Raw genomic sequence first — 27,010 nt, 5'->3', positions numbered from 1 at the left:
TTCACCGCCAGCTCAAAAGTGATCATCTTCTGACTGTTTTCGTGTTAACAGGGTGAATGGCCAAAAGAGCGGTGTTAGATGTTCGTGTGTGTCACCTGGAATTTGCCCAACACCTGCTGCGAGAGGGATCGAATGGGCTCTCACAGCCGTCTTGTAGCCGCTGGTGTGTGCAAATAGTTGTAGCGACACGTGTACGAGGCGTTGAAGGCAGCTACGATTTTACACATATTGCATGCGATTCCTGCTTCATGTGCAATTCATGCGCAATTTTACCACATTCGTGCTATGTGTGAAGGGGCCCTTAAACTAAGCCTTGTGTGAGTCAGTGGACCACCTCCAAACCTTGAGCTCCGCCAATACAATGGCACCATGTGCTGGGGAAATTTGGACCCCTGGAGCAACCCTTCTTGGGTGTTTCAGAGATTTTTGAGAATCTGTTATGTGGACCAGCATCAGCCACTTCACGTTATAGTGTGAATGGACCCTTACCCTTAAGCTTTTGGTAACTCCATATCCATCAATCATCCTGGCCCAAACTGTGTAAATGGGACAGAGGGGTTAAATGTCACTTGTCATAATGCCACTAAATATCCACCCTGCTCTCAAGGAGTTCTACCTTGGAACTCATGCCCTATCACTAGACAAACTGCTGGCATTGTTGCCAAGAAGTGATAAGTGTTAATAATGTACTCCTCAAAAGTTATCAAATGAACCACAGACAATATCATGAACACCGAGTACCCAACTCTAGTCCTTCTCAACATAAGCATTGCTTAAAGATGATATTTAGGGCATTTCTGCTTCATGAGGAACAGGTACACTGTGGAGAGATCCAGAAGATAGGATAATAAGGAGTGGAAATATGCATGCAGCGAAGATTTTTCAGTCAGAGCTTTTACCACATTATTGCAAGTGTATGTAGCGTTCACACTCACTTACTGAGTCACGTGGATCTGGGGTTTGAGTTTTCTCAGTAGGAATGATAATGAAACAGAAACCCCAACATTTTAAGTATTATTTTAAAGAAAAATGACACAGCCACCTCATAGTGCAGTGAGAACTAAGCTGTTCCTCCCACACACTGGTGACGAATACATTAAACAACATATTTGATGCATTGTGCTCAAAGCTGTTTTAAAAAAAAATGACAGAACCACCCATGGCTGCCTTCTTCATTCTCAACTAAGATAGCACAAATTAATACTGCATAGGGGCATACTCTGTACTGTGTAGAGGCTGTGCATATTTTAATATGCATTGTTGAAGATGGAGACAAAAAATTAAGCCCCCGTTTCTTAACTAATGCAATGAAATGTGACGCGGCAAAGAAAAATCACTTAGAATATCAGATTGCAGTCTTAGTAAGTGGGATTGTACTGGATTCCAAATGACAGAATGTAAAGAGAGTAGAATTCTGTCTCATAACCCGTTCAACCTAACAAATAGAATGTGACAAAAGAACCAGAAAGATAGAGAAAACAAATAATTTAATATTATAGCATGATCACTTACAGTACATATTGGGCATGCAGTATAAGTAGAGAACGAGAGTGAATGGCATAAAAACAGTTAACTTCCTCATATTGTAACCAGTGGCATGCTAATATGATTAGACTGATATCTCACTGCATCTCTGCTTTTACTAATCAATACATTTAAATAAATAAGTGCCTTTCACTTGAAATTCCACATTGGCAACTGCATAAGGTAATGTCAAGAAGTTGTCACAATCAACATGGTTGATTACACAGTGAATTGTAATAACAATTTTAATTTTAATTTTAAAACCTGCTGAATCCTTTCTGCATGAAATGGTTTGGGTAAAACTAAATCAGACATTTTTCTGGCTGCAAATCCACTTCATACATATTATTAATATGATAAATTTGTATATGCTTTGGATTAAACAAAAATACCAAAAAAAACAAACAAAAACAAATTTAATGTTTGTCAATCCCAAAAAGATTCAATGTGCAAGATTTTAATTAATAATTTGAAATAAGTATTCTGTACCACTAACCACCACTAACCAAATAATGTTATATAGAATTAAAGTAGACATTGTTTAATAAACACCATTTGTGTACCCACTGAGCTCGCTTAAAACAAAATTTCTTGGTTTTTGTTCTGACTAAATTAACACAATGCAGGGCTGTGAAATGAAAATTGTGAAATCCGAGGAATATTTGCAGGGGGTAGATTGTAGAATATTTAAAAAAAATCAGGGTAAAATATCAATAACATACCTAATAATAAAAAGCCACACATTCTTGTGTAAATTCCTGTAAATCCACTCAAAGCCACAATGTCTTTTTTCCCATGAAAAAAGTCTACATTAATAAAAACTAATTTACATTGTTGTGTAAATTCATGTAGCCTAAATTCATTCAAAGCCACAATTTCTTTTTTCAATCAAAGAAAGTCTAGATTAATGAAAGAAAAAAAAGCACATAATCTTTTCTGAACCCCTGTTTGAACAGCACAATGTTTATTTTCCAGATCACACTTTTTCAAAACGTCTTTCTCGCCATCTTCGCTCTGTCTGATGTCGCTCCGTGACACAGACATGCTGCAAAATTCTTCTTTTAAAAACTTGAAAGTTCTAAAAGTTTGCGATGTCCACATGCTACATTCAGCTAGCTTCGCACAGGAGCCACACAGCGTCACCGAAGCAACCAACCAGTCCCGCTTTACGACAACTGTCGTAACAGCCAGGCTTTGAGTGGCATTTATTTTCCTTGAAACTCCGCGGATCCGAGGAAATTGATTTGTATCTGTAACACACAGATCAGTGTCCACGGACTTAGAAAACTTGCATGATGTCGTAAAAAAAAGAGAATGCTTTGCGAGAAACATTTTAAAAACTCAGTAATGATCACAAAGAGTACAACACTGACACTCCCGCACCCTTCCCCATGATGAAATCTGGGGAATTCCACGGATCCGCAGAGTTTTCACAGCCCTAACAATGTCAAGGTGTCACAGATTTTGTAAATCTGACTTTATTTCTATGATCAAAAGCAGCGAGCTATATATGGTGCTCCAAAGTCTAAACTCTAAACAATATACCAGCTTGCTAAATGCTAATGTTAGCCTCTTCTTAAAGGCTGAACCTGATGAAAGATCACTAAAAATGCTGCATTCCATTTACCTTGGAAGTTATAAAATGCAACTGTGAATGACGTCACAACTGAGGTAAATGCAGTGGTGTAGGGATAGACAGTACAGCACATGTCATCGCACTGCGCACAGAACACCATGTGCGTTACGCAGCTGATTCATTACTTTATAGCCTTGAAGCAAACCTATCTCTTTCATGGTTGGTTGAACTAGTTAAGCACAATATATTCCAAAATGGTGTGCCTCTAATGAATAATAGCCTAAATTTACAATAAAGAATAATCAGTTAAAAGAATAACGCAATGATTGTTGGGATATTTCATAAGATGCTACGCAGTGATGAATGCTGGGTAAACTATATGCTGCTTCAGTGTCAACCAATGATGTAGCTAGATTTCTGACAACTAGTGACACCAAAGACCTTGCAAAAAATGTCTTCCTACAAACAAAAATCTGGCAGTAATAAAAGAAAGGACAGAAAAGAAAGAAGAAGAGAGCAAAGCTGACTAATTTCAGCATTGCCAGCAGCCCAACGATGAGTCTGGGCCCGGGCAACACCTCTTGTGTCTGACATTGCCGGTGACAGTGGCGTCAGCTGAGAGATTGTTTTCCAAGTTAAAAATGATCAAGACATACCTGAGGAGCTCCATGGGGCAGGAGCGGCAGAGTGGCTTAGCTGTCCTCTCCATTGAAAACTCAAGAGCCATGGAGTTGGACATTGGGGATGTAATAGAAGATTTTACACAGTGCACGGCTCACAAGATGCCCTTCCACTCTGCCAAATATTTTTCAGAGAACTTTGGGGTATCTTAATAATCTGACTGTGGTGGATTGCTATGCCTCATCCCTGTTTGATCACCGCTGCGCCAGTTTCACGAGAGGTCTGTGTTTTTCACATGTTGCTATTTGTGAGAAGATCTTTAAATAAAGTGTCAACAAACAAAACGAAACAATATCTTTCTGTCTTGTCATGATACAGGCTTCATTTTATTAGCATCTCTTCTTGCCGTGAGGCTTATCATGTAGTGGTGCAGTTTTAACTTTGCAAGAAAAATGATTTTTGATTTCAGTACCGCCATGAATCAGACAGCTCCTCCGTTGCTATCTAAAGTATGTTGACCTGCAGACTGCAGACTGTTGTGCACATGCGATTCAGAGCTGGGGTGTTAAATCAAGATTTCTGACCTCTTAAAAAGTTTCTAATACAATAACCTGTCATTTATTTGATTGTAAAATCCAACACACTTGGTAAAAATCTATATAGACCTCATATTGGGGGTGGGCGTGTGCATGTGTGTGATTGCACGCATATGCCTAATAACTTGTAACATGTGCGCAAGGCTTGTCAATATATCTTGCACTCTGCTGAGGTTGCTACACTACTGGGTAAATGGACTGCATTTATATAGCACTTTTCCATCTGCATCAGATGCTCAAAGTACTTTACAATAATGCCTTACATTCACCCCAAGGTGAGGTGAATGTGAGCATTCCATTTTTCGCAAACCACCGCAAGATGGAAAATAAGCCAGATACCTCCAAGATTTTGGAGTATACAGTGCCACAAAAAATATGCAGTCTTCCAAAGAGACTGTATGGAAGAGAACTGATGGTGTAGAAATTAAATTGGTGTTTTAATTTACAGTTTGGTTTGTAGAATACCAGTACTGGTGCTACCGGCTGATAAACACTGCATTTCTTTGTATTTTATACATAAAAATACTGCAGCATGTGTCTACAGACAGCATCAGGGCAGTACTGTGTGCATGATTTCTATGCTGAACACAAAAAATACAGAACTACTAAAAAATAACTAACAGCTTTCACTGCTGTTGCTGCATGGAGCAGCCATCTTGGATTATGCGGGGTTCGTACAAGTGGACAAGTTAGAATTCCAACTTCAGGGGGGCACTCTTGGTGGCAAAGCTGGTAAATTACAAACTCCAAGAACATATGGAACTCACCATAACACTACCATAGTAACATGCTAACATTTAAATATTTTCTAGTTAGCATGCTACTAAATTAGCACCAGTTGCTTTTTCTGTTAATGGAAATGAATTAAATTGAATAACATTTATTACAGACTGTAATGCAAATGCTAATCATGTGATTTTCATCTTTAGAGTTTTAAAATGAATGTATATAGTTGAGTATACAATTTACTTAGCCTTATTAGCTCGATAGCAATAGAACAAACCACACGAATTTCATCTCAGCAAAGAATACAAAGAGGACTAAACTGCAAATCAATTTTAAATCTTGTCTTTTACCTGCTGTTAAAAATTAATGCTATGCTAAAGTACCCTTGGCCATATGAGCATTTTGTTCTTTACAAATTGCAGTTTAATTACTTAAGATTCTACTGTCTTATGTATATTTTGTACTTGTTCAATAAAACCCGTCTATCAATCAATCAGTCAATCATAAACAATACTTACATTTTAATGGCATCTGCAGGAGGCTTTGCGTGTGTGTTTACATGAGCTTTTGACAAGAGCGGAAGTTGTGCAAATCAAAGGATATTTGTAGATCACCCTCTGTGCATTTACAGGTATTAATAAGACATATTTAACCCATAGCAAGTTAGCTTAGCATTAGCAGACATTTGCACACATGCTAACATCCACTAAATGTCTTATAAATCACTCCAGAGGTGTTATTAAGTTCAAAAACAGCATTTTCAGTTTTTGATCATTTGTGACAGAGGTTATATTTTACACAGAAATGAAATGGAGTTTCCACCTAGCTAGCAGCCTGTGATGTCACCACGCTAACATCCCCTAAATGGTTTGTAAATCCTTCCAGAGGTGTTACCAGATTACAGCATTTTGAGTTTCAGAAATATTTATTTCTCGCTAGCTTTTACATAATATATGTAATATATGCTCTATGTCTACGTTGGAGCTCATGAGGAAGAAAGTAAAAGGTGAGTTTGTGCCAGATGATGGGCAACAGTTAATTCCACTCCATTATTAAAAGCTGATATGTACAATATATGGCCCTGCAGCTCAGCAGCCCACACTTTGTATTCAAAAGCATTTTCTGGGCCTATGCTGTTATATTACTTTCGGTTACACCTCATGAATAACATCAAACAGACCATGAAGTGTATAGAAATAGAAAATGTGATAACTACGAGGCTGTATCCAGCCACTGTTTGAAGTACTGTTGAGCCTCCGGATCTTGAAATGTGGATGTAGGAAAATGCACATTTGTATTGTCTTGTGTAATAAGAAAATGACTTGGCAAATAGGCTGATTAGATGATTATGGACATCCTGTGAGAGTAAAAACATCCAAATGCACAAGATGTATGGAATTTCACACTGCATCTTCAAAACAGTGATTCTTAAAGAAAAAAAATACATGAAGAAATAAATCATTAAGAAAGAGAGAAATAAGACAGTTGGTCTTCATTTTCTGTTTTAATTATCATTTGTGGAATAAATTCCATTAATATAAAGACATATAGCTTATTTTTTAAGCAGGATTTGAAATTCCAACATTTGCAGTAATTACCTATGTAACGGTGCACCCAGAAAGTATTCACAGCGCTTCACTTTTTTCACATTATGTTATGTTACAGACTGTCCATTGATTGGCTCATAATAGCATAGGAACACATCATCACCCTGTAACAGCTTACGCACTATACAGGATCCCCTTGAAAATATCTGCACAATTTTAAATATCCACACAACGAGGAATGCCAGTGTAAAGCAGCCAAGCTTGGTAAAACAAGGAGATGCAGACTTTCCTGGTGACCACTGTGGAGGAACAACAATATGATGTCACACTGCCCATCTCGATGATGTTCATGTCAACATCTACCATACTCCACTTACCAAACAAAGGGTACTGCTGGCAGTGGAAATGCAAGCCAAGCCATGTTTAACCATTCCGAATCCTATCATAGTTTGCCATACCGACCCAGACCGCTCAGTGGAAAGAAGGTTTTAGTGTTTTTTAGACTAGTGGCACACAAATGGCCATTTGGCCAGTTTGAGCCTAAGCAGAACAGGTCATGATTAGTACTTGGATGGTAAACGTCTTCAGAAAACCAGGATCTATGTGTGTGTGTGTGTGTGTGTGTGTGTGTGTGTCTTTCTGTGAAATTGGAATAGCACCAGGAAGGGCATTCAGGCATGCAACTTGTGCCAATCCTGGTGCAGATCTGTACTGATCCACTGTGGCAACCATGCACATGCAGTGCGTCAACAACATATCAAACTATGTGTTTGATGTAAAGAGACACTTTCACGCACTGTGCTCGGAATGACACATGAAATGTCTTCGTAATTAATTACTTAATTGAATAATATCACCAGAAAGGTAGATCAGTAGTAGTCTGTAAATACACAAACATGTTACTAATTACAGTGTACCATTTAGAAGAAGAAAAAAAATATATACAGTTTTGAGTTAATTTAGTGCCTTACTGCTGGTGCCCTTTTGACACCTATTTGCTTCATTTTCAGCCATTGACAATGGTGAACAGAGCATTCAGTCTTGACGGCTAATAATGTCAGGATGTAAATAAAGTTATTATATGGTATGGGATTTTGCCAACTTCTGATTGGCCCATTCACCACTTTCTGAGCTGTACCACATGCCGAGTTGACCGCTGGTGGAGCTGAGTAGACCACGCGAAATGAGCACACCTCACGTGCAGTGTAGCGCTAGCTAATCGAGCGACGCCTTCTATCGATAACGACCGATCAGATAATGCAATACAATGCTACTTTGGCTGTCAGTTTGTTGACAAGATGGCAGAAGACAGGTTTGCATCTGTTAGCGACGCTGACTTTAAACGAATTTTACACGGAAAGTTCCGAAGAACACCCACAGAAATACAGTCAGCAGCCAACCTGTTTCGCAAGTACGTTCACTGAAAGGGACATGCGCCCAACTTTGAAACTTGTGACAGACGGATGCTTGACGAAGTACTCGGTTGATTTTATGCGGAAGCCAGACAGGCGAATGGTGAACTTTATAAGAAAACAAGCCCGATGACTCTTCGTCACGGACTTAACAGGCATCTCCAGTCAATCGATGGAATGTCACTTGGTGTAGTATGACAGTAATTTAATAATAAAGAGTTGAAACTTGAGATTGATTTTTCAGTTTTAGTATGTTTGACAAACTCCCAATTTTCTTGTTTACCATATAATAAAGCAGTTATAGACTTTTGATTTGGAGTTCACCTCAGCCAAGGCCTTGGTGAACCCTGACCAGGTCCTGACCAGGACCTCATAATCACGGGTACACCTCATCAAAAGTCTAAAATTGTGTAATATCAACTCGTCTTTTAAAATGCATTAGCATTAATACAGATTGTACTTTGCAATGCACACTGGTTTGTGCAGATCTCCATTTCTCTCAAGCTATGCAAATTATGAGACCTACATTATTAGCACCATCCTCTGCTTGACTGTTTTCACACTCACTAGCTTCACATTAATTCACTGGATGTACACTCAACAAAAATATAAATGCAACACTTTTGGTTTTGCTCCCATTTTGTATGAGATGAACTCAAATATCTAAAACTTTTTCCACATACACAATATCACCATTTCCCTCAAATATTCCCAGTCTAAATTTCCAGTCTAAATCTGTGATATGTGAGCACTTCTCCTTTGCTGAGATAATCCATCCCACCTCACAGGGGTGGCCTATCAAGATGCTGATTAGACACAGGATTAGTGCACAGGTGTGCCTTAGACTGTCCACAATAAAAGGCCACTCTGAAAGGTGCAGTTTTATCACACAGCACATGCCACAGATGTCGCAAGATTTGAGGGAGCGTGCAATTGGCATGCTGACAGCAGGAATGTCAACCAGAGCTGTTGTTCGTGTATTGAATGTTCATTTCTCTACCATAACCATCTCCAAAGCGTTTCAGAGAATTTGGCAGTACAGCCAACCAGCCTCACAACCGCAGACCACGTGTAACCACACCAGCCCAGGACCTCCACATCCAGCATGTTCACGCCCAAGATCGTCTGAGACCAGCCACTCGGACAGCTGCTGGAACAATCGGTTTGCATAACCAAAGAATTTCTGCACAAACTGTCAGAAACCATCTCAGGGAAGCTCATCTGCATGCTCGTCATCCTCATCGGGGTCCTCGACCTGACTCCAGTTCGTCGTCGTAACCGACTTGAGTGGGCAAATGCTCACATTTCGGTGGCGTTTGGCACGTTGGAGAGGTGTTCTCTTCACGGATGAATCCCGGTTCACACTGTCCAGGGCAGATGGCAGACAGCGTGTGTGGCGTCGGTGGGGTGAGCGGTTTTCTGATGTCAATGTTGTGGATCGAGTGGCCCATGGTGGCGCGGTGGGGTTATGGTATGGGCAGGCATCTGTTATGGATGAAGAACACAGGTCATTTTATTGATGGCATTTTGAATGCACAGAGATACCGTGACGAGATCCTGAGGCCCATTGTTGTGCCATACATCCAAGAACATCACCTCATGTTGCAGCAGGATAATGCACGGCCCCATGTTGCAAGGATCTGTACACATTCTTGGAAGCTGAAAATGTCCCAGTTCTTGCATGGCCGGCATACTCACCGGACATGTCACCCATTGAGCATGTTTGGGATGCTCTGGACCGGCGTATACGACAGCATGTACCAGTTCCTGCCAATATCCAGCAACTTCGCACAGCCATTGAAGAGGAGTGGACCAACATTCCACAGGCCACAATTGACAACCTGATCAACTCTATGCAAAGGAGATGTGTTGCACTGCATGAGGCAAATGGTGGTCACACCAGATACTGACTGGTATCCCCCCCCAATAAAACAAAACTGCACCTTTCAGAGTGGCCTTTTATTGTGGGCAGTCTAAGGCACACCTGTGCACTAATCATGGTGGTTAATCAGCATCTTGATATGGCACACCTGTGAGGTGGGTTGGATTATCTCAGCAAAGGAGAAGTGCTCACTATCACAGATTTAGACTGGTTTGTGAACAATATTGCGGGAAATGGTGATATTGTGTATGTGGAAAAAGTTTTAGATATTTGAGTTCATCTCATACAAAATGGGAGCAAAACCAAAAGTGTTGCGTTTATATTTTTGTTGAGTGTATAAAGGGCTGTGTGTCTATGTGACACACAAAATCTTTTTATTATTATTATTTTTTTATTATTATTATTATTATTCAATTCTGCCTCAGCGTCTACAAACTACATTGTTGTCAAAATGAATGAGTTGGTTCTCCTCTTAGTAATTATATTTATTTTGCTGTGCATGTAATTCACATTTCTTGAAGGCCGTGTCAAGGGTGGGATGAAGATATTGTACAAAATCTCTCTCAAGTCTTGGCACTGAAAGGTACATGTCACATCCCAGGTTAACTCACAATTAATCACAAGCAAACTAATTTCAGACTCACAGTGCCACAAATCTTCACTTGAAAGCTTGATTAAAAGTGCATTTGTTCATTGTAAAACAACCTCATTGAGGAATTGGACATGTTCAAAAATGAGTCCTATAATCCAGCGATGAGGTTCAAATTCTATGGTTAGTACATTGTGCATGTGTGTCACACAGAAGTCGCCGTAGTAATCATCAGATGCTTTAAATATATTTCAACAAATATGTATTGGGATTTTGGGAATTCAAACGTGCAATACAAGTGTATGAGTTTACTTTTGCCCCTAGGCCAACAATGTACTTCACTGTTGGCCTAGAATGCACTTCCTGCAGAAGCACAGTATGAACTTATGGGGAAGAATATTGGTAGTTAAAGTCAGAAGAAGGTCTGTGAGCAGCAATATAGTTTCATAATAGGAAAGAGATCTACAACTGCAATGTTTGCCTTGAGAATGTTGATAAAGAAGTGTAAAGAATGCCATTAAGAGCTGGATTGTGTGTTTGTAGTTTTAATGAAACGTTTTGATAAGGTATTGACAAAGGAGATGCAATGTTGTATGTAGAAATACGGTACAACAGAGAATTGTGTGAGGGTGGCACAAAATAAGTTTTGAACAAGTCATCGTTTTTCTCAGGAAATATGCTTATAAAGGTGCTACTGATGTGATGTTTACAACCAGATGTCAGTAACAACCCAAGTAATCCACAAATACAAAGAAATCAAACCATAGATGTTCATAAAATTATATACAACCCCTGGCAAAAATTATGGAATCACCGGCCTCGGAGGATGTTCATTCAGTTGTTTTAATTTTGTAGAAAAAAAGCAGATCACAGACATGACACAAAACTAAAGTCATTTCAAATGGCAACTTTCTGGCTTTAAGAACACTATAAGAAATCAAGAAAAAAAGATTGTGGCAGTCAGTAACGGTTACTTTTTTAGACCAAGCAGAGGAAAAAAATATGGAGTCACTCAATTCTGAGGAAAACATTATGGAATCACCCTGTAAATTTTCATCCCCAAAACTAACACCTGCATCATATCAGATCTGCTCGTTAGTCTGCATCTAAAAAGGAGTGATCACACCTTGGAGAGCTGTTGCACCAAGTGGACTGACATGAATCATGGCTCCACACGAGAGATGTCATTGAACAAAGGAGAGGATTATCAAACTCTTAAAAGAGGGTAAATCATCACGCAAGGTTGCAAAAGATTTGGTTTGTCACAGTCAGCTGTGTCTAACTCTGGACCAAATACAAACAACATGGGAAGGTTGTTAAAGGCAAACATACTGGTAGACCAAGGAAGACATCAAAGCGTCAAGACCGAAAACTTAAAGCAGTATGTCTCAAAAATCGAAAAATGCACAACAAAACAAATGAGGAACAAATGGGAGGAAACTGGAGTCAACGTCTGTGACCGAACTGTAAGAAACCGCCTAAAGGAAATGGGATTTACATACAGAAAAGCTAAACAAAAGCCATCATTAACACCTAAACAGAAAAAAAAACAAGGTTACAATGGGCTAAGGAAAAGCAATCCTGGACTGTGGATGACTGGATGAAAGTCATATTCAGTGATGAATCTCGAATCTGCATTGGGCAAGGTGATGATGCTGGAACTTTGTTTGGTGCCGTTTCAATGAGATTTATAAAGATGACTGCCTGAAGAGAACATGTAAATTTCCACAGTTATTGATGATATTGGGCTGCATGTCAGGTAAAGGCACTGGGGAGATGGCTGTCATTATGTTGATATTTTGGAACAATTGAAAGGATGTTTGGGGATTGATTAAATCATTTTTCAAGATGATAATGCATCTTGCCATAGAGCAAAAACTGTGAAAACATTCCTTGCAAAAAGACACATAGGGTCAATGTTCAACAAGCAGATCTGATCTGATGCAGGTGTTAGTTTGGGGGATCGATGATTATTTACAGGGTGATTCCATAATTTTTTCCTCAGAATTGAGTGATTCCATATTTTTTTCCTCTGCTTGGTCTAAAAAAGTAACCATTACTGACTGCCACAATCTTTTTTTCTTGATTTCTTATAGTGTTTCTTAAAGCCAGAAAGTTGCCATTTGAAATGACTTTAGTTTTGTGTCATGTCTGTGATCTGCTTTTTTTCTACAAAATTAAACAACTGAATGAACATCCTCCGAGGCCGGTGATTCCATAATTTTTGCCAGGGGTTGTATAGTAATGTGAAATAACACAGGAAAAAATAATTGAACATCTAAAGAAAGGAAGGTGCAAAAAGAGATGGAAAGCCAACACACCAGCTGAAATCTATCAGTAATTAGAAAGTTGTCCTGCCCCTTGTCACTTCAAATTAATATCAGCAAGTTCAGTCCCAACTGATGGCCTGTAAAATGTATCTCATTACCAAGTTGTCACACAAGAAGCATCTCATGAATGGTATCAGCAAAGAGCTCCCTCAAGGTCTTCACAACCTTACTGTTGTAAAACATACTGATGGCAAGGGTTACAGAACGATTTCTTAACTCCTGAATGTCCCATATCTGAAAGTGGAAAGACCATAATTTCACCATAAACCTACCAAAACCAGGTGTTCCTCACAAGATTTCTGACAGAGGAATGAAAAAGAATTTTCAGAAAAGTGGTCCAAGAGAGAAGGAACACTTCAGAAAGACCTGGATTTAGCAGACTTAGCTAAAGGTGTGTTTACACATAACCAAGACGCATTACGAATGACATTTTTCTGTCATTCGTGACACATTCCTGACATTCTTAATGTGACTTAACACATCTGAATAGGTTCTTAATAGTGCGTGTTGATGCGTGATACCTTGATATTCATGGAGCATGTTTTTGCCTGTCAAAACATCTTCCACGAATGTCACACACCACCCTCATTTCGTCTCACGTTGTGAGGTCGCAACTGAGCGTATTGATCTGTCTTTATGAATAGTGATCCTTAATAGAAAGTGACGACATTCGTAGTGGTTCCTGTGATGGTTCTTGGAGCCCAAACTGTCACACGTTATTACGAAGTGACACGGAAACTGTCAAGTTTAGACACGACTTGTAACGTGGTGTCACATTTCACTGCGCGCCATGACGAATGAGTTTTCTGTCACGTGCGCACAATTAAACTCGGCTCCAAGTGTCGTTCCACAGTTCCTGCTGAAGCTCCTCAGGACGCTCCTGCAGGTGTTCCACCTGCTGTTGTAACTGATGAGCGGGAGAACGATTCTGAGCAACCAGAGGAGTGACTGGAGACTCACGTGCAGCCAGACATCTCTGCACCTCCTCCAGTCCGGCGGAGGAAGAAGCACGCGCACAATTAACCCTGCTGCACCGCATTCAGTTTGATTGCTGACACCAAGTCGGCTAAAAGTCTCATTTCAGTGCTCTTCAGCACGCTCCTGCAGGTGTTCCACCTGCTGCATGTGCCTGATGTTTGGGAAATGCACGAGATGAGAGCCGCATGAAGCCACACATCTGGCTCTGTCCGTCTCCTCCTCCACCTCTCTGTGCCACTCCATGGCACAGAGCCCAACTATTCATGCAGTCACAAAGTTCTTCTGAAAAACTGGAGCAATCTGAATTCAGTTGGATGAATATGGGTGTGTGTGTGGAGACAATTCACCTCGTTCACAACGTGACAGAACTTAACGATGCGCTGTTACGCGCAATAGCGCGCAACAACGCAGAACACTATTCTTGACCATGCGTAATGGTTCCTGATAATTCTCCAGCAACACGTGTCATTAATCGTAACGTGTGGTAACAGGCTGCAGCAGTTCCTGAGGACACCTGACGCCTCTGCCCCGAATAATCACATTCGTGATCAGCGGCCAAGAATGTGTACTTCGTGGCATTCGTGACTTGTCGTCGTTATGTGTAAACGCAGCATTAAGTTATCTCAACTTTACTCAAGATGTCTTGTGGCATTAACTCTGTTGAAAGTTGAAATAACTTTAAAAAATCTATGCAAATTGTTACATCACTTTTTCTCGTAGAAACAGTGGTTCCTTTTTTAGAGTGTAGATACAACTATTTTCAAAGAAACAATAAGTAACACAATCAACCGCCATGGACTGCATGCACGCTCACCACACAAAACTCCATTGCTGCAGAAAAAACATGTTGAAGCTCATTTAAAGTTTGCTGCATAACATTGAGGCAAGCCTGTGAAATACTGGGAGAACATAATCTGGTCATACAAGACCAAAATGGCACTGCACATCACCCAAAAAACAGTCTGGAGAAGTGGAGGTATGCAATGGAGAGATGGGGAGTGACAGTCATCCTGCAGTACATGGGACAATGACAGGGAGGGTGGGAGAATGGTGCGGTTGCAAGAAGTAGGGGTGCTGAAGTTGGATCAAATCAAATCAAATCAATTTTATTTATATAGCGCCAAATCACAACAAACAGTTGCCCCAAGGCACTTTATATTGTAAGGCAAAAGCCATACAATAATTACAGAAAAACCCCCAACGGTCAAAACGACCACCTGTGAGCAAGCACTTGGCGACAGTGGGAAGGAAAAACTCCCTTTTAACAGGAAGAAATCTCCAGCAGAACCTGGCTCAGGGAGGGGCAGTCTTCTGCTGGGACTGGTTGGGGCTGAGGGGAGAGAATCAGGAAAAAGACATGCTGTGGAAGAGAGCAGAGATCAATCACTAATGATTAAATGCAGAGTGGTGCATACAGAGCAAAAAGAGGTGAATAAAAAGAAACACTGGGTGCATCATGGGAACCCCCCAGCAGTCTAAGTCTATAGCAGCATAACTAAGGGATGGTTCAGGGTCACCTGATCCAGCCCTAACTATAAGCTTTAGCAAAAAGGAAAGTTTTAAGCTTAATCTTAAAAGTAGAGAGGGTGTCTGTCTCCCTGATCCGAATTGGGAGCTGGTTCCACAGGAGAGGAGCCTGATCAGTTGGATGACCTTAAATACTTCAGGTTAACTGTTCAAAGGAACCAGTAGTGTGGCAGAAAGTTGAAAAGAGTGTACGCAGCATAGAGCCATTGGCGAAGAATTGCTTGAGTGATTTGTAATAGAAGGGTAACTGCAATAGGAGAAAGGAAAGTATACACTAAGTCGAGTTATGTTTAATACCACTGAGGCATTGGTGGAGGAGCTCAAGAGATTGGCATTTTTCTTGGGAGTGAGGAGGATGGAGAGGTGAGGAATAATCATATCAGAAGGACATCATAGGGAGGACAGTCTGGAGACATCCTGTGAGAGTAACATGATTTGGGGATGTACAGAGGAGGTATGTGGCTTATATCTGGAGAAAGATATTGAAGATACAGCCACCAGGCAAGAAGAGAAGAGGAAAACCAGAGATGTTTATGGATGCCGTGAGGAAGGACATGCAGGTAGTTGACATGGCAGAAGTTACATTATATGTGCAAGGGGCGGGGCGCATGGAAAAGGATGATGTGCTGTGGTGACCCCCAATGGGGACAACTGAAACATGAAGAAGGGTCTTTACATGTCCCAATAAATTGCAGTCAAAGGTTGTACTCTGCCATCTCCAACACCCAGCACCAGTGCAGTTCATGAGTTCAGACTGTGAAGAGAATGAATGTTTTTCCAACCACATCAGTACCATTAAGATGAGACCATGCTCGACTCTGTGGTCCTTACTTCTCTCATTCATAATTTCTTAACTCTCATGAAGCAAATGTGAACTTATATTGACTGTTGAATTCCTTCACCTATGCTACATCAGCACCAAGCCAAAAAAAAAGCTCGAACAACCCTATTCCACAGGGTGCCATTTCACCCAGGATCCAAAAAAAAGTGCAAAAATGGGATGAAATCGCTTATTCCGGCTTGCCTCCTCACAGCCTGGTTTATAAAGTGTAGACCTGGCAACGCACCAGAAAAACAAAAGTAAGGATCTCCACCCTCGGCCACAATGGCAACAAATGCTGCTTCTGCTTCTAATTTTTACCCAAATGAAGCATGATCAAACAATTTTCAAAGTGCAGTCATGAGGAATACCCAGTTAAAAGAAGATCGACCATGAATGAAGCTGTTGGGACTACAAAGACCCAGAAGTTACCACTCACTTGTCATGATTTTGTGAATCAGGGTGAAATTTTTGAGTAGTTTGAAAGTTTGACCCTGATGCCAATGATGGCTGTAACTGCTATGTATACCAAGTTTGTTCAAGACTGACAAAGATGGATCAAGAAGTGACTATGATGCTTCAAAACGGGCCCCGATTTGCAATTTGGGATGAAATGAGAAGAAACGGCACTATAGAATAGTCCCATAATACAAATTAAATAAGGGCTGAAGGTGAGCCGGAATGAAATTAAATTTTTCTTCACTTCCAAGTGATGCAGCACTCAACAAACAGTGACACATTTAATATGAAGCACTCTCATAGACAGTTTTACTTATTGACTGCATACTGAATTGGCAGACATGTAGTTATTAAGCTGTAATAAATAACTGCCATCATCTCCTGTAGGCTGTCCTGTCTGCCACCGTTTAGAATGCAATACCAACAAGAATGTGAAGTGGGGAGTTATGTGACACCAGGAGAAATGGCTGGTATGCACTGCAAATATGAATTAGGTCAGTACAATAGGAAACATGCAGGCCTTTTGAACCCCAAATACCTTTAAGGTTTTGGAGGGATTGCAATGAAAATGAACTATGCAACACTGAGATAAAGCTCAGTTCCACATTTATTGATACATATGATGCAAAGGTACATTTAGACCAACACCTTTTTTGGTTTGTGATGCAGTTGTAATGAAAATTATAAATGCATCATGCAGCACTGCTGTAAGTGATTTCTCAAATTTTAAGTGGATTGTCTTGGTGGTGCACAGTGACTGCAGAAATCCAGATGTGCAACTAGGATACAGTTTGAATCCCAGTAGTCTTTAAGGTTCTGGTGGGATCGTGAAGAAGCTGAAGTGTATGCACTGTCCAACACTGAGGTAAAGCTGAAGGAGATGTATTGTGCAAGAGCAAAGCGATATGTCCAATTGTGAAAAAAATAGCTTATTGAAAGCCTATATTATTAGAGTTCTGGTGGAGGTGCAATGAAAATTAAGTATACAACCCCTGGCAAAAATTATGGAATCACCGGCCTCGGAGGATGTTCATTCAGTTGTTTAATGTTGTAGAAAAAAAGCAGATCACAGACATGACACAAAACTAAAGTCATTTCAAATGGCAACTTTCTGGCTTTAAGAAACACTATAAGAAATCAGGGAAAAAAATTGTGGCAGTCAGTAACGGTTACTTTTTTAGACCAAGCAGAGGGAAAAAAATATAGAATCACTCAATTCTGAGGAAAAAATTATGGAATCATGAAAAACAAAAGAACACTCCAACACATCACTAGTATTTTGTTGCACCACCTCTGGCTTTTATAACAGCTTGCAGTCTCTGAGGCATGGACTTAATGAGTGACAAACAGTACTCTTCATCAATCTGGCTCCAACTTCCTCTGATTGCTGTTGCCAGATCAGCTTTGCAGGTTGGAGCCTTGTCATGGACCATTTTCTTCAACTTCCACCAAAGATTTTCAATTGGATTGAGATCCGGACTATTTGCAGGACATGACATTTACCCTATGTGTCTTTTTGCAACGAATGTTTTCACAGTTTTTGCTCTATGGCAAGATGCATTATCATCTTGAAAAATTATTTCATTATCCCCAAACATCCTTTCAATTGATGGAATAAGAAAAGTGTCCAAAATATCAATGTAAACTTGTACATTTATTGATGATGTAATGACAGCCATTTCCCCAGTGCCTTTACCTGACATGCAGCCCCATATCATCAATGACTGTAGAAATTTACATGTTCTCTTCAGGCAGTCATCTTTATAAATCTCATTGGAACGGCACCAAACAAAGGTTCCAGCATCATCACCTTGCCAAATGCAGATTCGAGATTCATCACTGAATATGACTTTCATCCAGTCATCCACAGTCCACGATTGCTTTTCCTTAGCCCATTGTAACCTTGTTTTTTTTTCTGTTTAAGTGTTAATGATGGCTTTCGTTTAGCTTTTCTGTATGTAATTCCCATTTCCTTTAGGCGGTTTCTTACAGTTCGGTCACAGATGTTGCATCCAGTTTCCTACCATTTGTTCCTCATTTGTTTTGTTGTGCATTTTCAATTTTTGAGACATATTGCTTTAAGTTTTCTGTCTTGACGCTTTGATGTCTTCCTTGGTCTACCAGTATGTTTGCCTTTAACAACCTTCCCATGTTGTTTGTATTTGGTCCAGAGTTTAGACACAGCTGACTGTGAACAACCAACATCTTTTGCAACATTGCGTGATGATTTACCCTCTTTTAAGAGTTTGCTAATCCTCTCCTTTGTTTCAATTGACATCTCTCGTGTTGGAGCCATGATTCATGTCACTCCACTTGGTGCAACAGCTCTCCAAGGTGTGATCACTCCTTTTTAGATGCAGACTAATGAGCAGATCTGATTTGATTCAGGTGTTAGTTTTGGGGATGAAAATTTACAGGGTGATTCCATAATTTTTTCCTCACAATTGAGTGAGTCCATATTTTTTCCCTCTGCTTGGTCTAAAAAAGTAACCATTACTGACTGCCACAATTTTTTTTCCTGATTTCTTATAGTGTTTCTTAAAGCCAGAAAGTTGCCATTTGAAATGACTTTAGTTTTGTGTCATGTCTGTGATCTGCTTTTTTTCTAAAAATTAAACTGAATGAACATCCTCCGAGGCCGGTGATTCCATAATTTTTGCCAGGGGTTGCAGATTGGTCAATGCCAAGTGTCAAGGAGCAAAGGGAGACTCAGGGCACCTGTACGGCCAACGAAGAATACTCAGGTTTTTGTTTGATCCCCAATGCCTTTGCAGGATCTATGTAGAATCTCAATGAAAATTTAGAATTTACTGAGTGACAAATGCTACATTTCAAGGAGATCAACTAGGAGAAAGGTCAGACTTTAGGAACCTGCATGTGCAATAGAAAAATAATTGGGTTTGAGCACTACTAACCTTTGAGGTTGTGACAGAATTGTGATCAAACTTTGGGTAGTATCGCAGCACTTTTTTTTCTTGGTGCAGACTTTCAGATTTCTCAGTTTGGTCCAAGAGGCAAGAGGTGTGAAGTCTGCCTTGTACCTTAGTTGAGCTGACTTTTGTTTGACCAAATGATTGGTAAAATCAAACTGTACAACACTGCAAAATTAATTCAATTTTTTTTCATAACTCAGACCTTTATACAATAGTGTTCAGAATAATAGTAATGCTATGTGACTAAAAAGATTAATACAGATTTTGAGTATATTTCTTATTGTTACATGGGAAACAAGGTACCAGTAGATTGAGTAGATTCTCACAAATCCAACAAGACCAAGCATTCATGATATGCACACTCTTAAGGCTATGAAATTGGGCTATTAGTAAAAAAAAAAGTAGAAAAGGGGGTGTTCACAATAACAGTAGTGTGGCATTCAGTCAGTGAGTTCATCAATTTTGTGGAACAACAGGTGTGAATTAGGTGTCCCCTATTTAAGGATGAAGCCAGCACCTGTTGAACATGCTTTTCTCTTTGAAAGCCTGAGGAAAATGGGACGTTCAAGACATTGTTCAGAAGAACAGCGTAGTTTGATTAAAATGTTGATTGGAGAGGGGAAAACTTATACACAGGTGCAAAAAAGTTATAGGCTGTTCATCTACAATGATCTTCAATGCTTTCAAATGGACAAAAAAAAAAAACATCAAAATGGATAGAAGAATAACCAGAATGGCAAAGGCTCACCCATTGATCAGCTCCAGGATGATCAAAGACAGTCTGGAGTTACCTGTAAGTGCTGTGACAGTTAGAAGATGCCTGTGTGAAGCTAATTTATTTGTAAGAATCCCCCGCAAAGTCCCTCTGTTAAATAAAAGACGTGCAGAAGAGGTTACAATTTGCCAAAGAATACATCAACTGGCTTAAAGAGAAATTGAGGAATATTTTGTGGACTGATGAGAGGAAAACTGTTCTTGTTGGGTCCAAGGGCTGCAGACAGTTTGTGAGATGATCCCCAAACTCTGAATTCAAGCCACAGTGCACAGTGAAGACAGTGAAGCATGGTGGTGCAAGCATCATGATATGGGCATGTTTCTCCTACTATGGTGTTGGGCCTATATATCGCATACCAGGTATCATGGTTCAGTTTGGATATGTCAAAATACTTGAAGAGGTCATGTTTATTAGCTCAGTGGGGTAGGGGTGGTAGTCAAGTGGTTAGTGCACTTGGTTTCAGTATGGAAGGTTCCCAGTTCAAACCCCTGCCACATTTTTGCATGTAATGTGGAGTTGTGTCAGGAAGGGCATAAAACTTCAATTCAACATGCAGATCTACCTCTGATTTACGGTGGCAACCCCGAGTGCAAACAAGGTAGCAGCTGAAGGGACTTACTTTTAGACAAAAGTCACTTATCTTATTGGTTTCTCCTGAAATACAATCACAATGGTTCAGTGCATTAATTGCACTCTTCTTCTCAATTCCAGTCAGTGATGATGCAGTTTATTCAGAACTCGCCTCATGTCTTGCACTTTAAACTGTTTCTGCTAATAACGTAATGTTATTATAGTGGCGGAAACACAATTAACTGAAACAAAATCAATTTAACTTTTCCTCACCTGATTCAGATGATAACACCTTTGGAAGTGGAAATGTGTCATGTTAATTGCACATTTGGATGTGTATCATTGCAAGTACAGAGAACTGAAAGTCACATGGGTGATGACAAGCGGAAATGCATGCATCTTTGTCTTTAGGTGTGAGAATATGTTTAAATATGGACTGAGAATCACTAAGGTATAGCAGTGTATCAAATTTAAACACAATATGTCAAGTAGAAGTGAAGTGGAATTCTTATATTCTGCACTTCAAGTCGAGGAACTGCATGAACCCAGTGAATCTTAGGGCTCTTGTAGTGCCATAATAAAATTGAAGAATACACTGGTCACTGTGCCAAACTGTAGACTCGAGTCAAATTCATCTCAGCTCCACTCCACCAGAAAGCTGTGACTGATGATGCAAGACAAAGTTAGACGAGAAACAGTTTGTCCAGTCACAGCCACAGAAGCCTTTAACTGCTTCAGAGAGAACTGCTGAATACAAACATTTAACATAGAGTACCGTGCATTTTTAATTTTTTATTTGTGGATGTAAATGACATTCCAATCATATTTAGTAACACATAAATGTTCATGTATCAATCCCCTTGTTTAAAAAAACAGTTGAAAAAGTGAGGATTTGTATTGAAAAGTAATTTTGAAAAGTTACTTTATTAGTTGCTTCTTACAGTTACTTTATACATTTACTTCATTAGCAGCTGTGGACAACTTTTTATCAGCTGCTGAATGTAACTAATAAGGTAACTAGTAATCTAACTTGGTTATTTTTAAGATGAGTAGTCAGAAAAGTAACAGTTACTTTGCTGATTTGTTACTTTGCTGATTACTCAATCTTAAGCGTAACCAAGTTAGATTACTATAGTTACCTATTAGTTACAAGTTGCCGGCAGCTTTAAATAAAGTAAATGCATAAAGCTGCTAAGGAGGTAACTGTATAAGTAAGTTTTCAAAGTAACTGTGGCAGTACTGCTCATGGTGTTGTGTGGGCCGCTGAAGAGGAGATACTGCTGGCCCACCACCACCAGATGGCGCCCTGCTTGGAGTGCGGGCTCCAAGCACGAGAGGGCGTCAGAGCCGCTGGGAGTGACAGCTGTCATTTATCAGCACCGGCTGTCACTCATCACCATCACTACAAAGGCCGGACCGCAACTCCACCTCCTCGCCGAGAAATCAGCTACCGAACAAGGTAACTTTCTCTGCTGTGCTATCGTTGTTTAAATATACATTGGTCTGTGTGCAGCCATGTTCCTGCGGGCTCTATCGGAGACTGGATTGGCGGACAGTGAGAGGACGACGTTCTTCGCCTCTCACTCCATCCAGGAAAGAGACCAACAGGAGCTGCACGGGTGACGTTGTATCTGGAGGTGGAGGTTCTCCCTCCCGGAGGAACTACTCAGGGAACAATTACAGGGTGTGTCTTCACACACCCACCATTAACTGTTTCTGTTTCTGCCAGCAGTACCTGGTCTGACAGCTGGAGACGGTGGCCACCTGGGACCAGGACTTGGCGGCTCCGGTGTTCTTCAGATCCATTGGGAGTGGAAGCCGTGTGGGATCCGGCTCTTCTCTGGACAGACGTCTTCTATCCTCGAGCCTGCCCACACGTCACCTTGTGTATGATTGACTGTACTCCTCAACTGCAATTGTCTGTATTCCATTGTGCAATTCACAACATTAAATTGTTACTTTTTGGCTCATCCATTGTCCGTTCATTAACGCCCCCTGTTGTGGGTCCGTGTCACTACACCCTCCCAACAGGATTTCTCGGCCAGCGTCATGGATCCTGAGGGGCGTCAACCATCGCTTGAACAGCCAATGGAAGAGCGAGGTGAACAGGCGTCAGCCGGAGGCGTGTTAGGTGAGCTGCAGCAAATCTTAACCGCTTTCACTGCTCGGTTGGACTTAGTCACTGAGCAGAATGTTATTCTCAATCGGAGGATGGAGGCTCTCACCGCCCAGGTGGAAGCGCGTGCTCAGGGCGCTGCTGCAGCACCTCCTCCTGCTGACCAGAGGCCTGAAACAGACATTCCGCTGGTCGTTCAACGACCCCCCCCCACCATCCCCTGAAGCTTACATAAGCCCTCCGGAGCCATACAGAGGCTGTGTCGAGACGTGCGCGGACTTCTTAATGCAGTGCTCGCTCGTCTTTTCACAGCGTCCCGTCATGTACGAGTCAGACGCCAGCCGGGTGGCTTACGTAATAAATTTGCTTTGAGGAGAGGCACGCGCCTGGGCTACGGCGCTCTGGGAGCAGAATTCACGGCTCCTAATGACATATACTGGGTTTGTGAGGGAGTTCAGACAGGTGTTCGACCACCCTCATAGAGGCGAGACCGCTTCAAGCGTGCTGCTGTCGATAAGACAGGGGTGCCGGAGCGCAGCTAAGTATGCAGTTGACTTCTGCATCGCGGCAGCGCGAGCTGGTTGGAATGCTGTCGCGCTCCGCGCCGCCTTTGTAAACAGACTGTCTCTGGTCCTTAAGGAGCACCTGGTGGCGAAGGACGAGCCGCGGGATTTAGACGGGCTTATCGACCTGGTTATACGGTTAGACAACCGATTAACAGAACACCGATGGGAGCGAGACGAAGGGCGTGGTCAGGCACAAGCCATCCCTCTTCCTCCCGGGTCCAAAAGGGAGCCGTCTTCCCCACGCTCCACAGCCAGGGTACTCCACGTGACGACAGCTCCCCCTGCTGCCATTGTTAGGGAAATGAGCAGGACCAAAATAAGATCAGATCAGAGACAAAGGAGGCTGGTCCGTGGGGAGTGTTTTCTCTGCAGCTCAACCGAACACACGCAGAAAAACTGCCCCAAATGGTCAAAACAGCAGCACACGTCCTTAGAGACTGGGCTGAGCGTGGGTCATAACACGCACGCGGGGAAACCCCGCAAATCCGCACGCATCCCAGTTACGGTCCTGAGTGGGGATCTGACCCTTCACGCCTCAGCACTGGTAGACACGGGGTCGGAAGGGAATCTGCTGGACAGCAGATGGGCAAGGGAGGTCGGGCTCCCTCTAGTGGCCTTCACCATTGAAGGTACGGACACTAGATGGCACCCTTCTTCCATTAATCACACACCAGACACAACCAGTGACATTGGTGGTGTCTAGTAATCACAGGGAGGAGATTGTGTTTTACGTAACGCCTTCTACCTCCCGTGTGATTTTGGGTTATCCTTGGATGATAAAGCACAATCCCCGGATTGATTGGCCGTCTGGGGTTGTGGCTCAGTGGAGCGAAACCTGCCACCGGGAGTGTCTCGGATCCTCGGTTCCGCCTGGTGTGACAGCTAGTGAGGAGGTTAAAGTCCCCCCCAATCTGACGGCAGTGCCATGTGAGTACCACGATCTTGCTGACGTTTTCAGCAAAGATCTGGTGCTCACCCTTCCCCCGCACCATCCGTATGATTGTGCCATTGATTTGATACCGGGAGCTGAGTACCCGTCCAGCAGGCTGTACAATCTCTTACGTCCGGAACGCGAATCAATGGAAACCTACATCCGGGACTCGTTAGCTGCCGGGCTGATCCAGAACTCCACCTCCCCAATGGGTGCTGGTTTCTTTTTTGTGGGCAAGAAAGAAGGCGGACTCCGTCCATGCATTGATTACAGGGGGCTGAACGAGATCACGGTTCGCAACCGATACCCTCTGCCCCTGTTAGATTCAGTGTTCACGCCCCTGCATGGGGCCCAAATTTTCACAAAACTGGATCTTAGGAATGCGTACCACCTGGTTCGGATCCGGAAGGGATACGAATGGAAGATGGCATTTAACACCCCGTTAGGTCATTTTGAGTACCTGGTCATACCGTTCGGCCTCACTAACGCCCCCGCAATATTTCAAGCTTTGGTAAATGATGTCTTGCGGGACTTCCTGCATCGGTTTGTCTTCGTATATCTAGACGATATACTCATCTTTTCCCCGGATCCTGAGACTCATGTTATGCATGTACGTCAGGTCCTGCAGCAGTTGTTGGAGAACCGACTGTTTGTGAAGGGCGAGAAGTGCGAGTTTCACCGTACTTCTTTGTCCTTCCTGGGGTTTATTATCTCCTCCAACTCCGTCGCCCCTGATCCCCAAGGTTGCGGCGGTGAGAGATTGGCCCCAACCAACAAACCGTAGGAAACTACAGCAGTTCCTCGGTTTTGCTAATTTTTACCGGAGGTTGATCAAAGGCTACAGTCAGGTAGTTACCCCCTGACAGCGCTGACCTCCACAAAAGTCCCCTTCACTTGGTCGGATCAGTGCGAAGCCGTGTTTAGGGAGTTGAAACGCCGGTTTTCGACTGCGCCAGTTCTGGTGCAGCCCGATCCAAAACGCCAGGTTATAGTCGAAGTGGATGCCTCTGACTCAGGGATAGGAGCCGTGGTATCCCAGAGCGGGGAGTCCGACAAGGTTCTCCACCCATGTGCCTACCTTTCCCGCAGGTTGACCCCGGCTGAAAGGAACTATGACGTCGGCAATCAGGAACTTCTTGCGGTGAAGGAGGCTCTGGAGGAGTGGAGACACCTGTTGGAGGGAGCTTCGTTACCATTCACGGTTTTCACGGACCATCGCAACCTGAAGTACATCCGGACCGCCAAGCGTCTGAATCCCAGGCAAGCCCGCTGGTCACTGTTCTTTGGGCGGTTTGATTTTCAGATCACATACCGCCCTGGGACGAAGAACCAATGGCCCTCGGTCCAGGCCCATCTGAGGAAGTGCCGTCAGGTGTGGCGTACCGCCCGCTCTGCCCTGCTCAGAGCCCGGACGAGGGCTAAGGCCCATGCAGACCGCCGGCATTCCCCGGCCCCTGCATACCAGCCCGGGCAGGAGGTTTGGCTATCCAGGAAGGACATCCCCCTGCAGGTGGAATCCCAGAAACTTAAGGACAGGTACATAGGACCATTCATCATACTCAAAGTCCTCAGTCCGGCCGCAGTGAAGCTGAAGCTACCAGCTTCACTGCGGATACACCCCGTTTTTCATGTGTCCAGACTCAAGCCCTGCCATGCCTCACCGCTGTGTGCCCCTGGACCGGCGCCGCATCCTGCCCGGATCATCGACGGGGAGCCCGCGTGGACAGTACGCCGGCTCCTGGACATCCGTCGAAAGGGTCGGGGTTTCCAGTATCTGGTGGACTGGGAGGGTTATGAACCCGAAGAGCGCTCCTGGGTGAAGAGGAGCTTCATCCTGGACCCGGCCGTCCTGGCCGACTTCTACACCCATCACCCGGACAAGCCAGGAGGCGCCCGTTGAGGGGGGGGGGGTCCTGTTGTGTGGGCCGCTGAAGAGGAGGTACTGCTGGCCCACCACCACCAGATGGCGCCCTGCTTGGAGTGCGGGCTCCAAGCACGAGAGGGCGTCAGAGCCGCTGGGAGTGACAGCTGTCACTTATCAGCACCGGCTGTCACTCATCACCATCACTACAAAGGCCGGACCGCAACTCCACCTCCTCGCCGAGAAATCAGCTACCGAACAAGGTAACTTTCTCTGCTGTGCTATCGTTTTTTAAATATACATTGGTCTGTGTGCAGCCGTGTTCCTGCGGGCTCTATCAGAGACTGGATTGGCGGACAGTGAGAGGACGACGTTCTTCGCCTCTCACTCCATCCAGGAAAGAGACCATCAGGAGCTGCACGGGTGACGTTGTATCTGGAGGTGGAGGTTCTCCCTCCCGGAGGAACTACTCAGGGAACAATTACAGGGTGTGTCTTCACACACCCACCATTAACTGTTTCTGTTTCTGCCAGCAGTACCTGGTCTGACAGCTGGAGACGGTGGCCACCTGGGACCAGGACTTGGCGGCTCCGGTGTTCTTCAGATCCGTTGGGAGTGGAAGCCGTGTGGGATCCGGCTCTTCTCTGGACAGACGTCTTCTATCCTCGAGC

At 42.7% G+C, this 27,010-nt stretch overlaps 1 long non-coding RNA gene across 1 annotated transcript; it reads right to left on the bottom strand.

Annotated features, from left to right (window-relative positions):
• Positions 1-2,851: 2,851 nt before the first annotated feature.
• LOC117520758 lies at positions 2,852-16,722 on the bottom strand. Its single transcript, XR_004563753.1, has 5 exons — positions 16,622-16,722; positions 10,317-10,319; positions 8,267-8,276; positions 7,865-7,869; positions 2,852-2,864 (listed from the first exon to the last, which is right to left on the bottom strand). It is a non-coding gene; the product is annotated as an uncharacterized LOC117520758 (long non-coding RNA).
• Between the last annotated feature and the right edge of the window lie 10,288 nt (positions 16,723-27,010).

Source organism: Thalassophryne amazonica, chromosome 11 (assembly GCF_902500255.1).
Source record: "Thalassophryne amazonica chromosome 11, fThaAma1.1, whole genome shotgun sequence".
Lineage (NCBI taxonomy): Eukaryota > Metazoa > Chordata > Actinopteri > Batrachoidiformes > Batrachoididae > Thalassophryne > Thalassophryne amazonica.
Note: the sequence above shows the minus strand (reverse complement) of the source record. Positions and strands in the feature narration are given on the sequence as shown.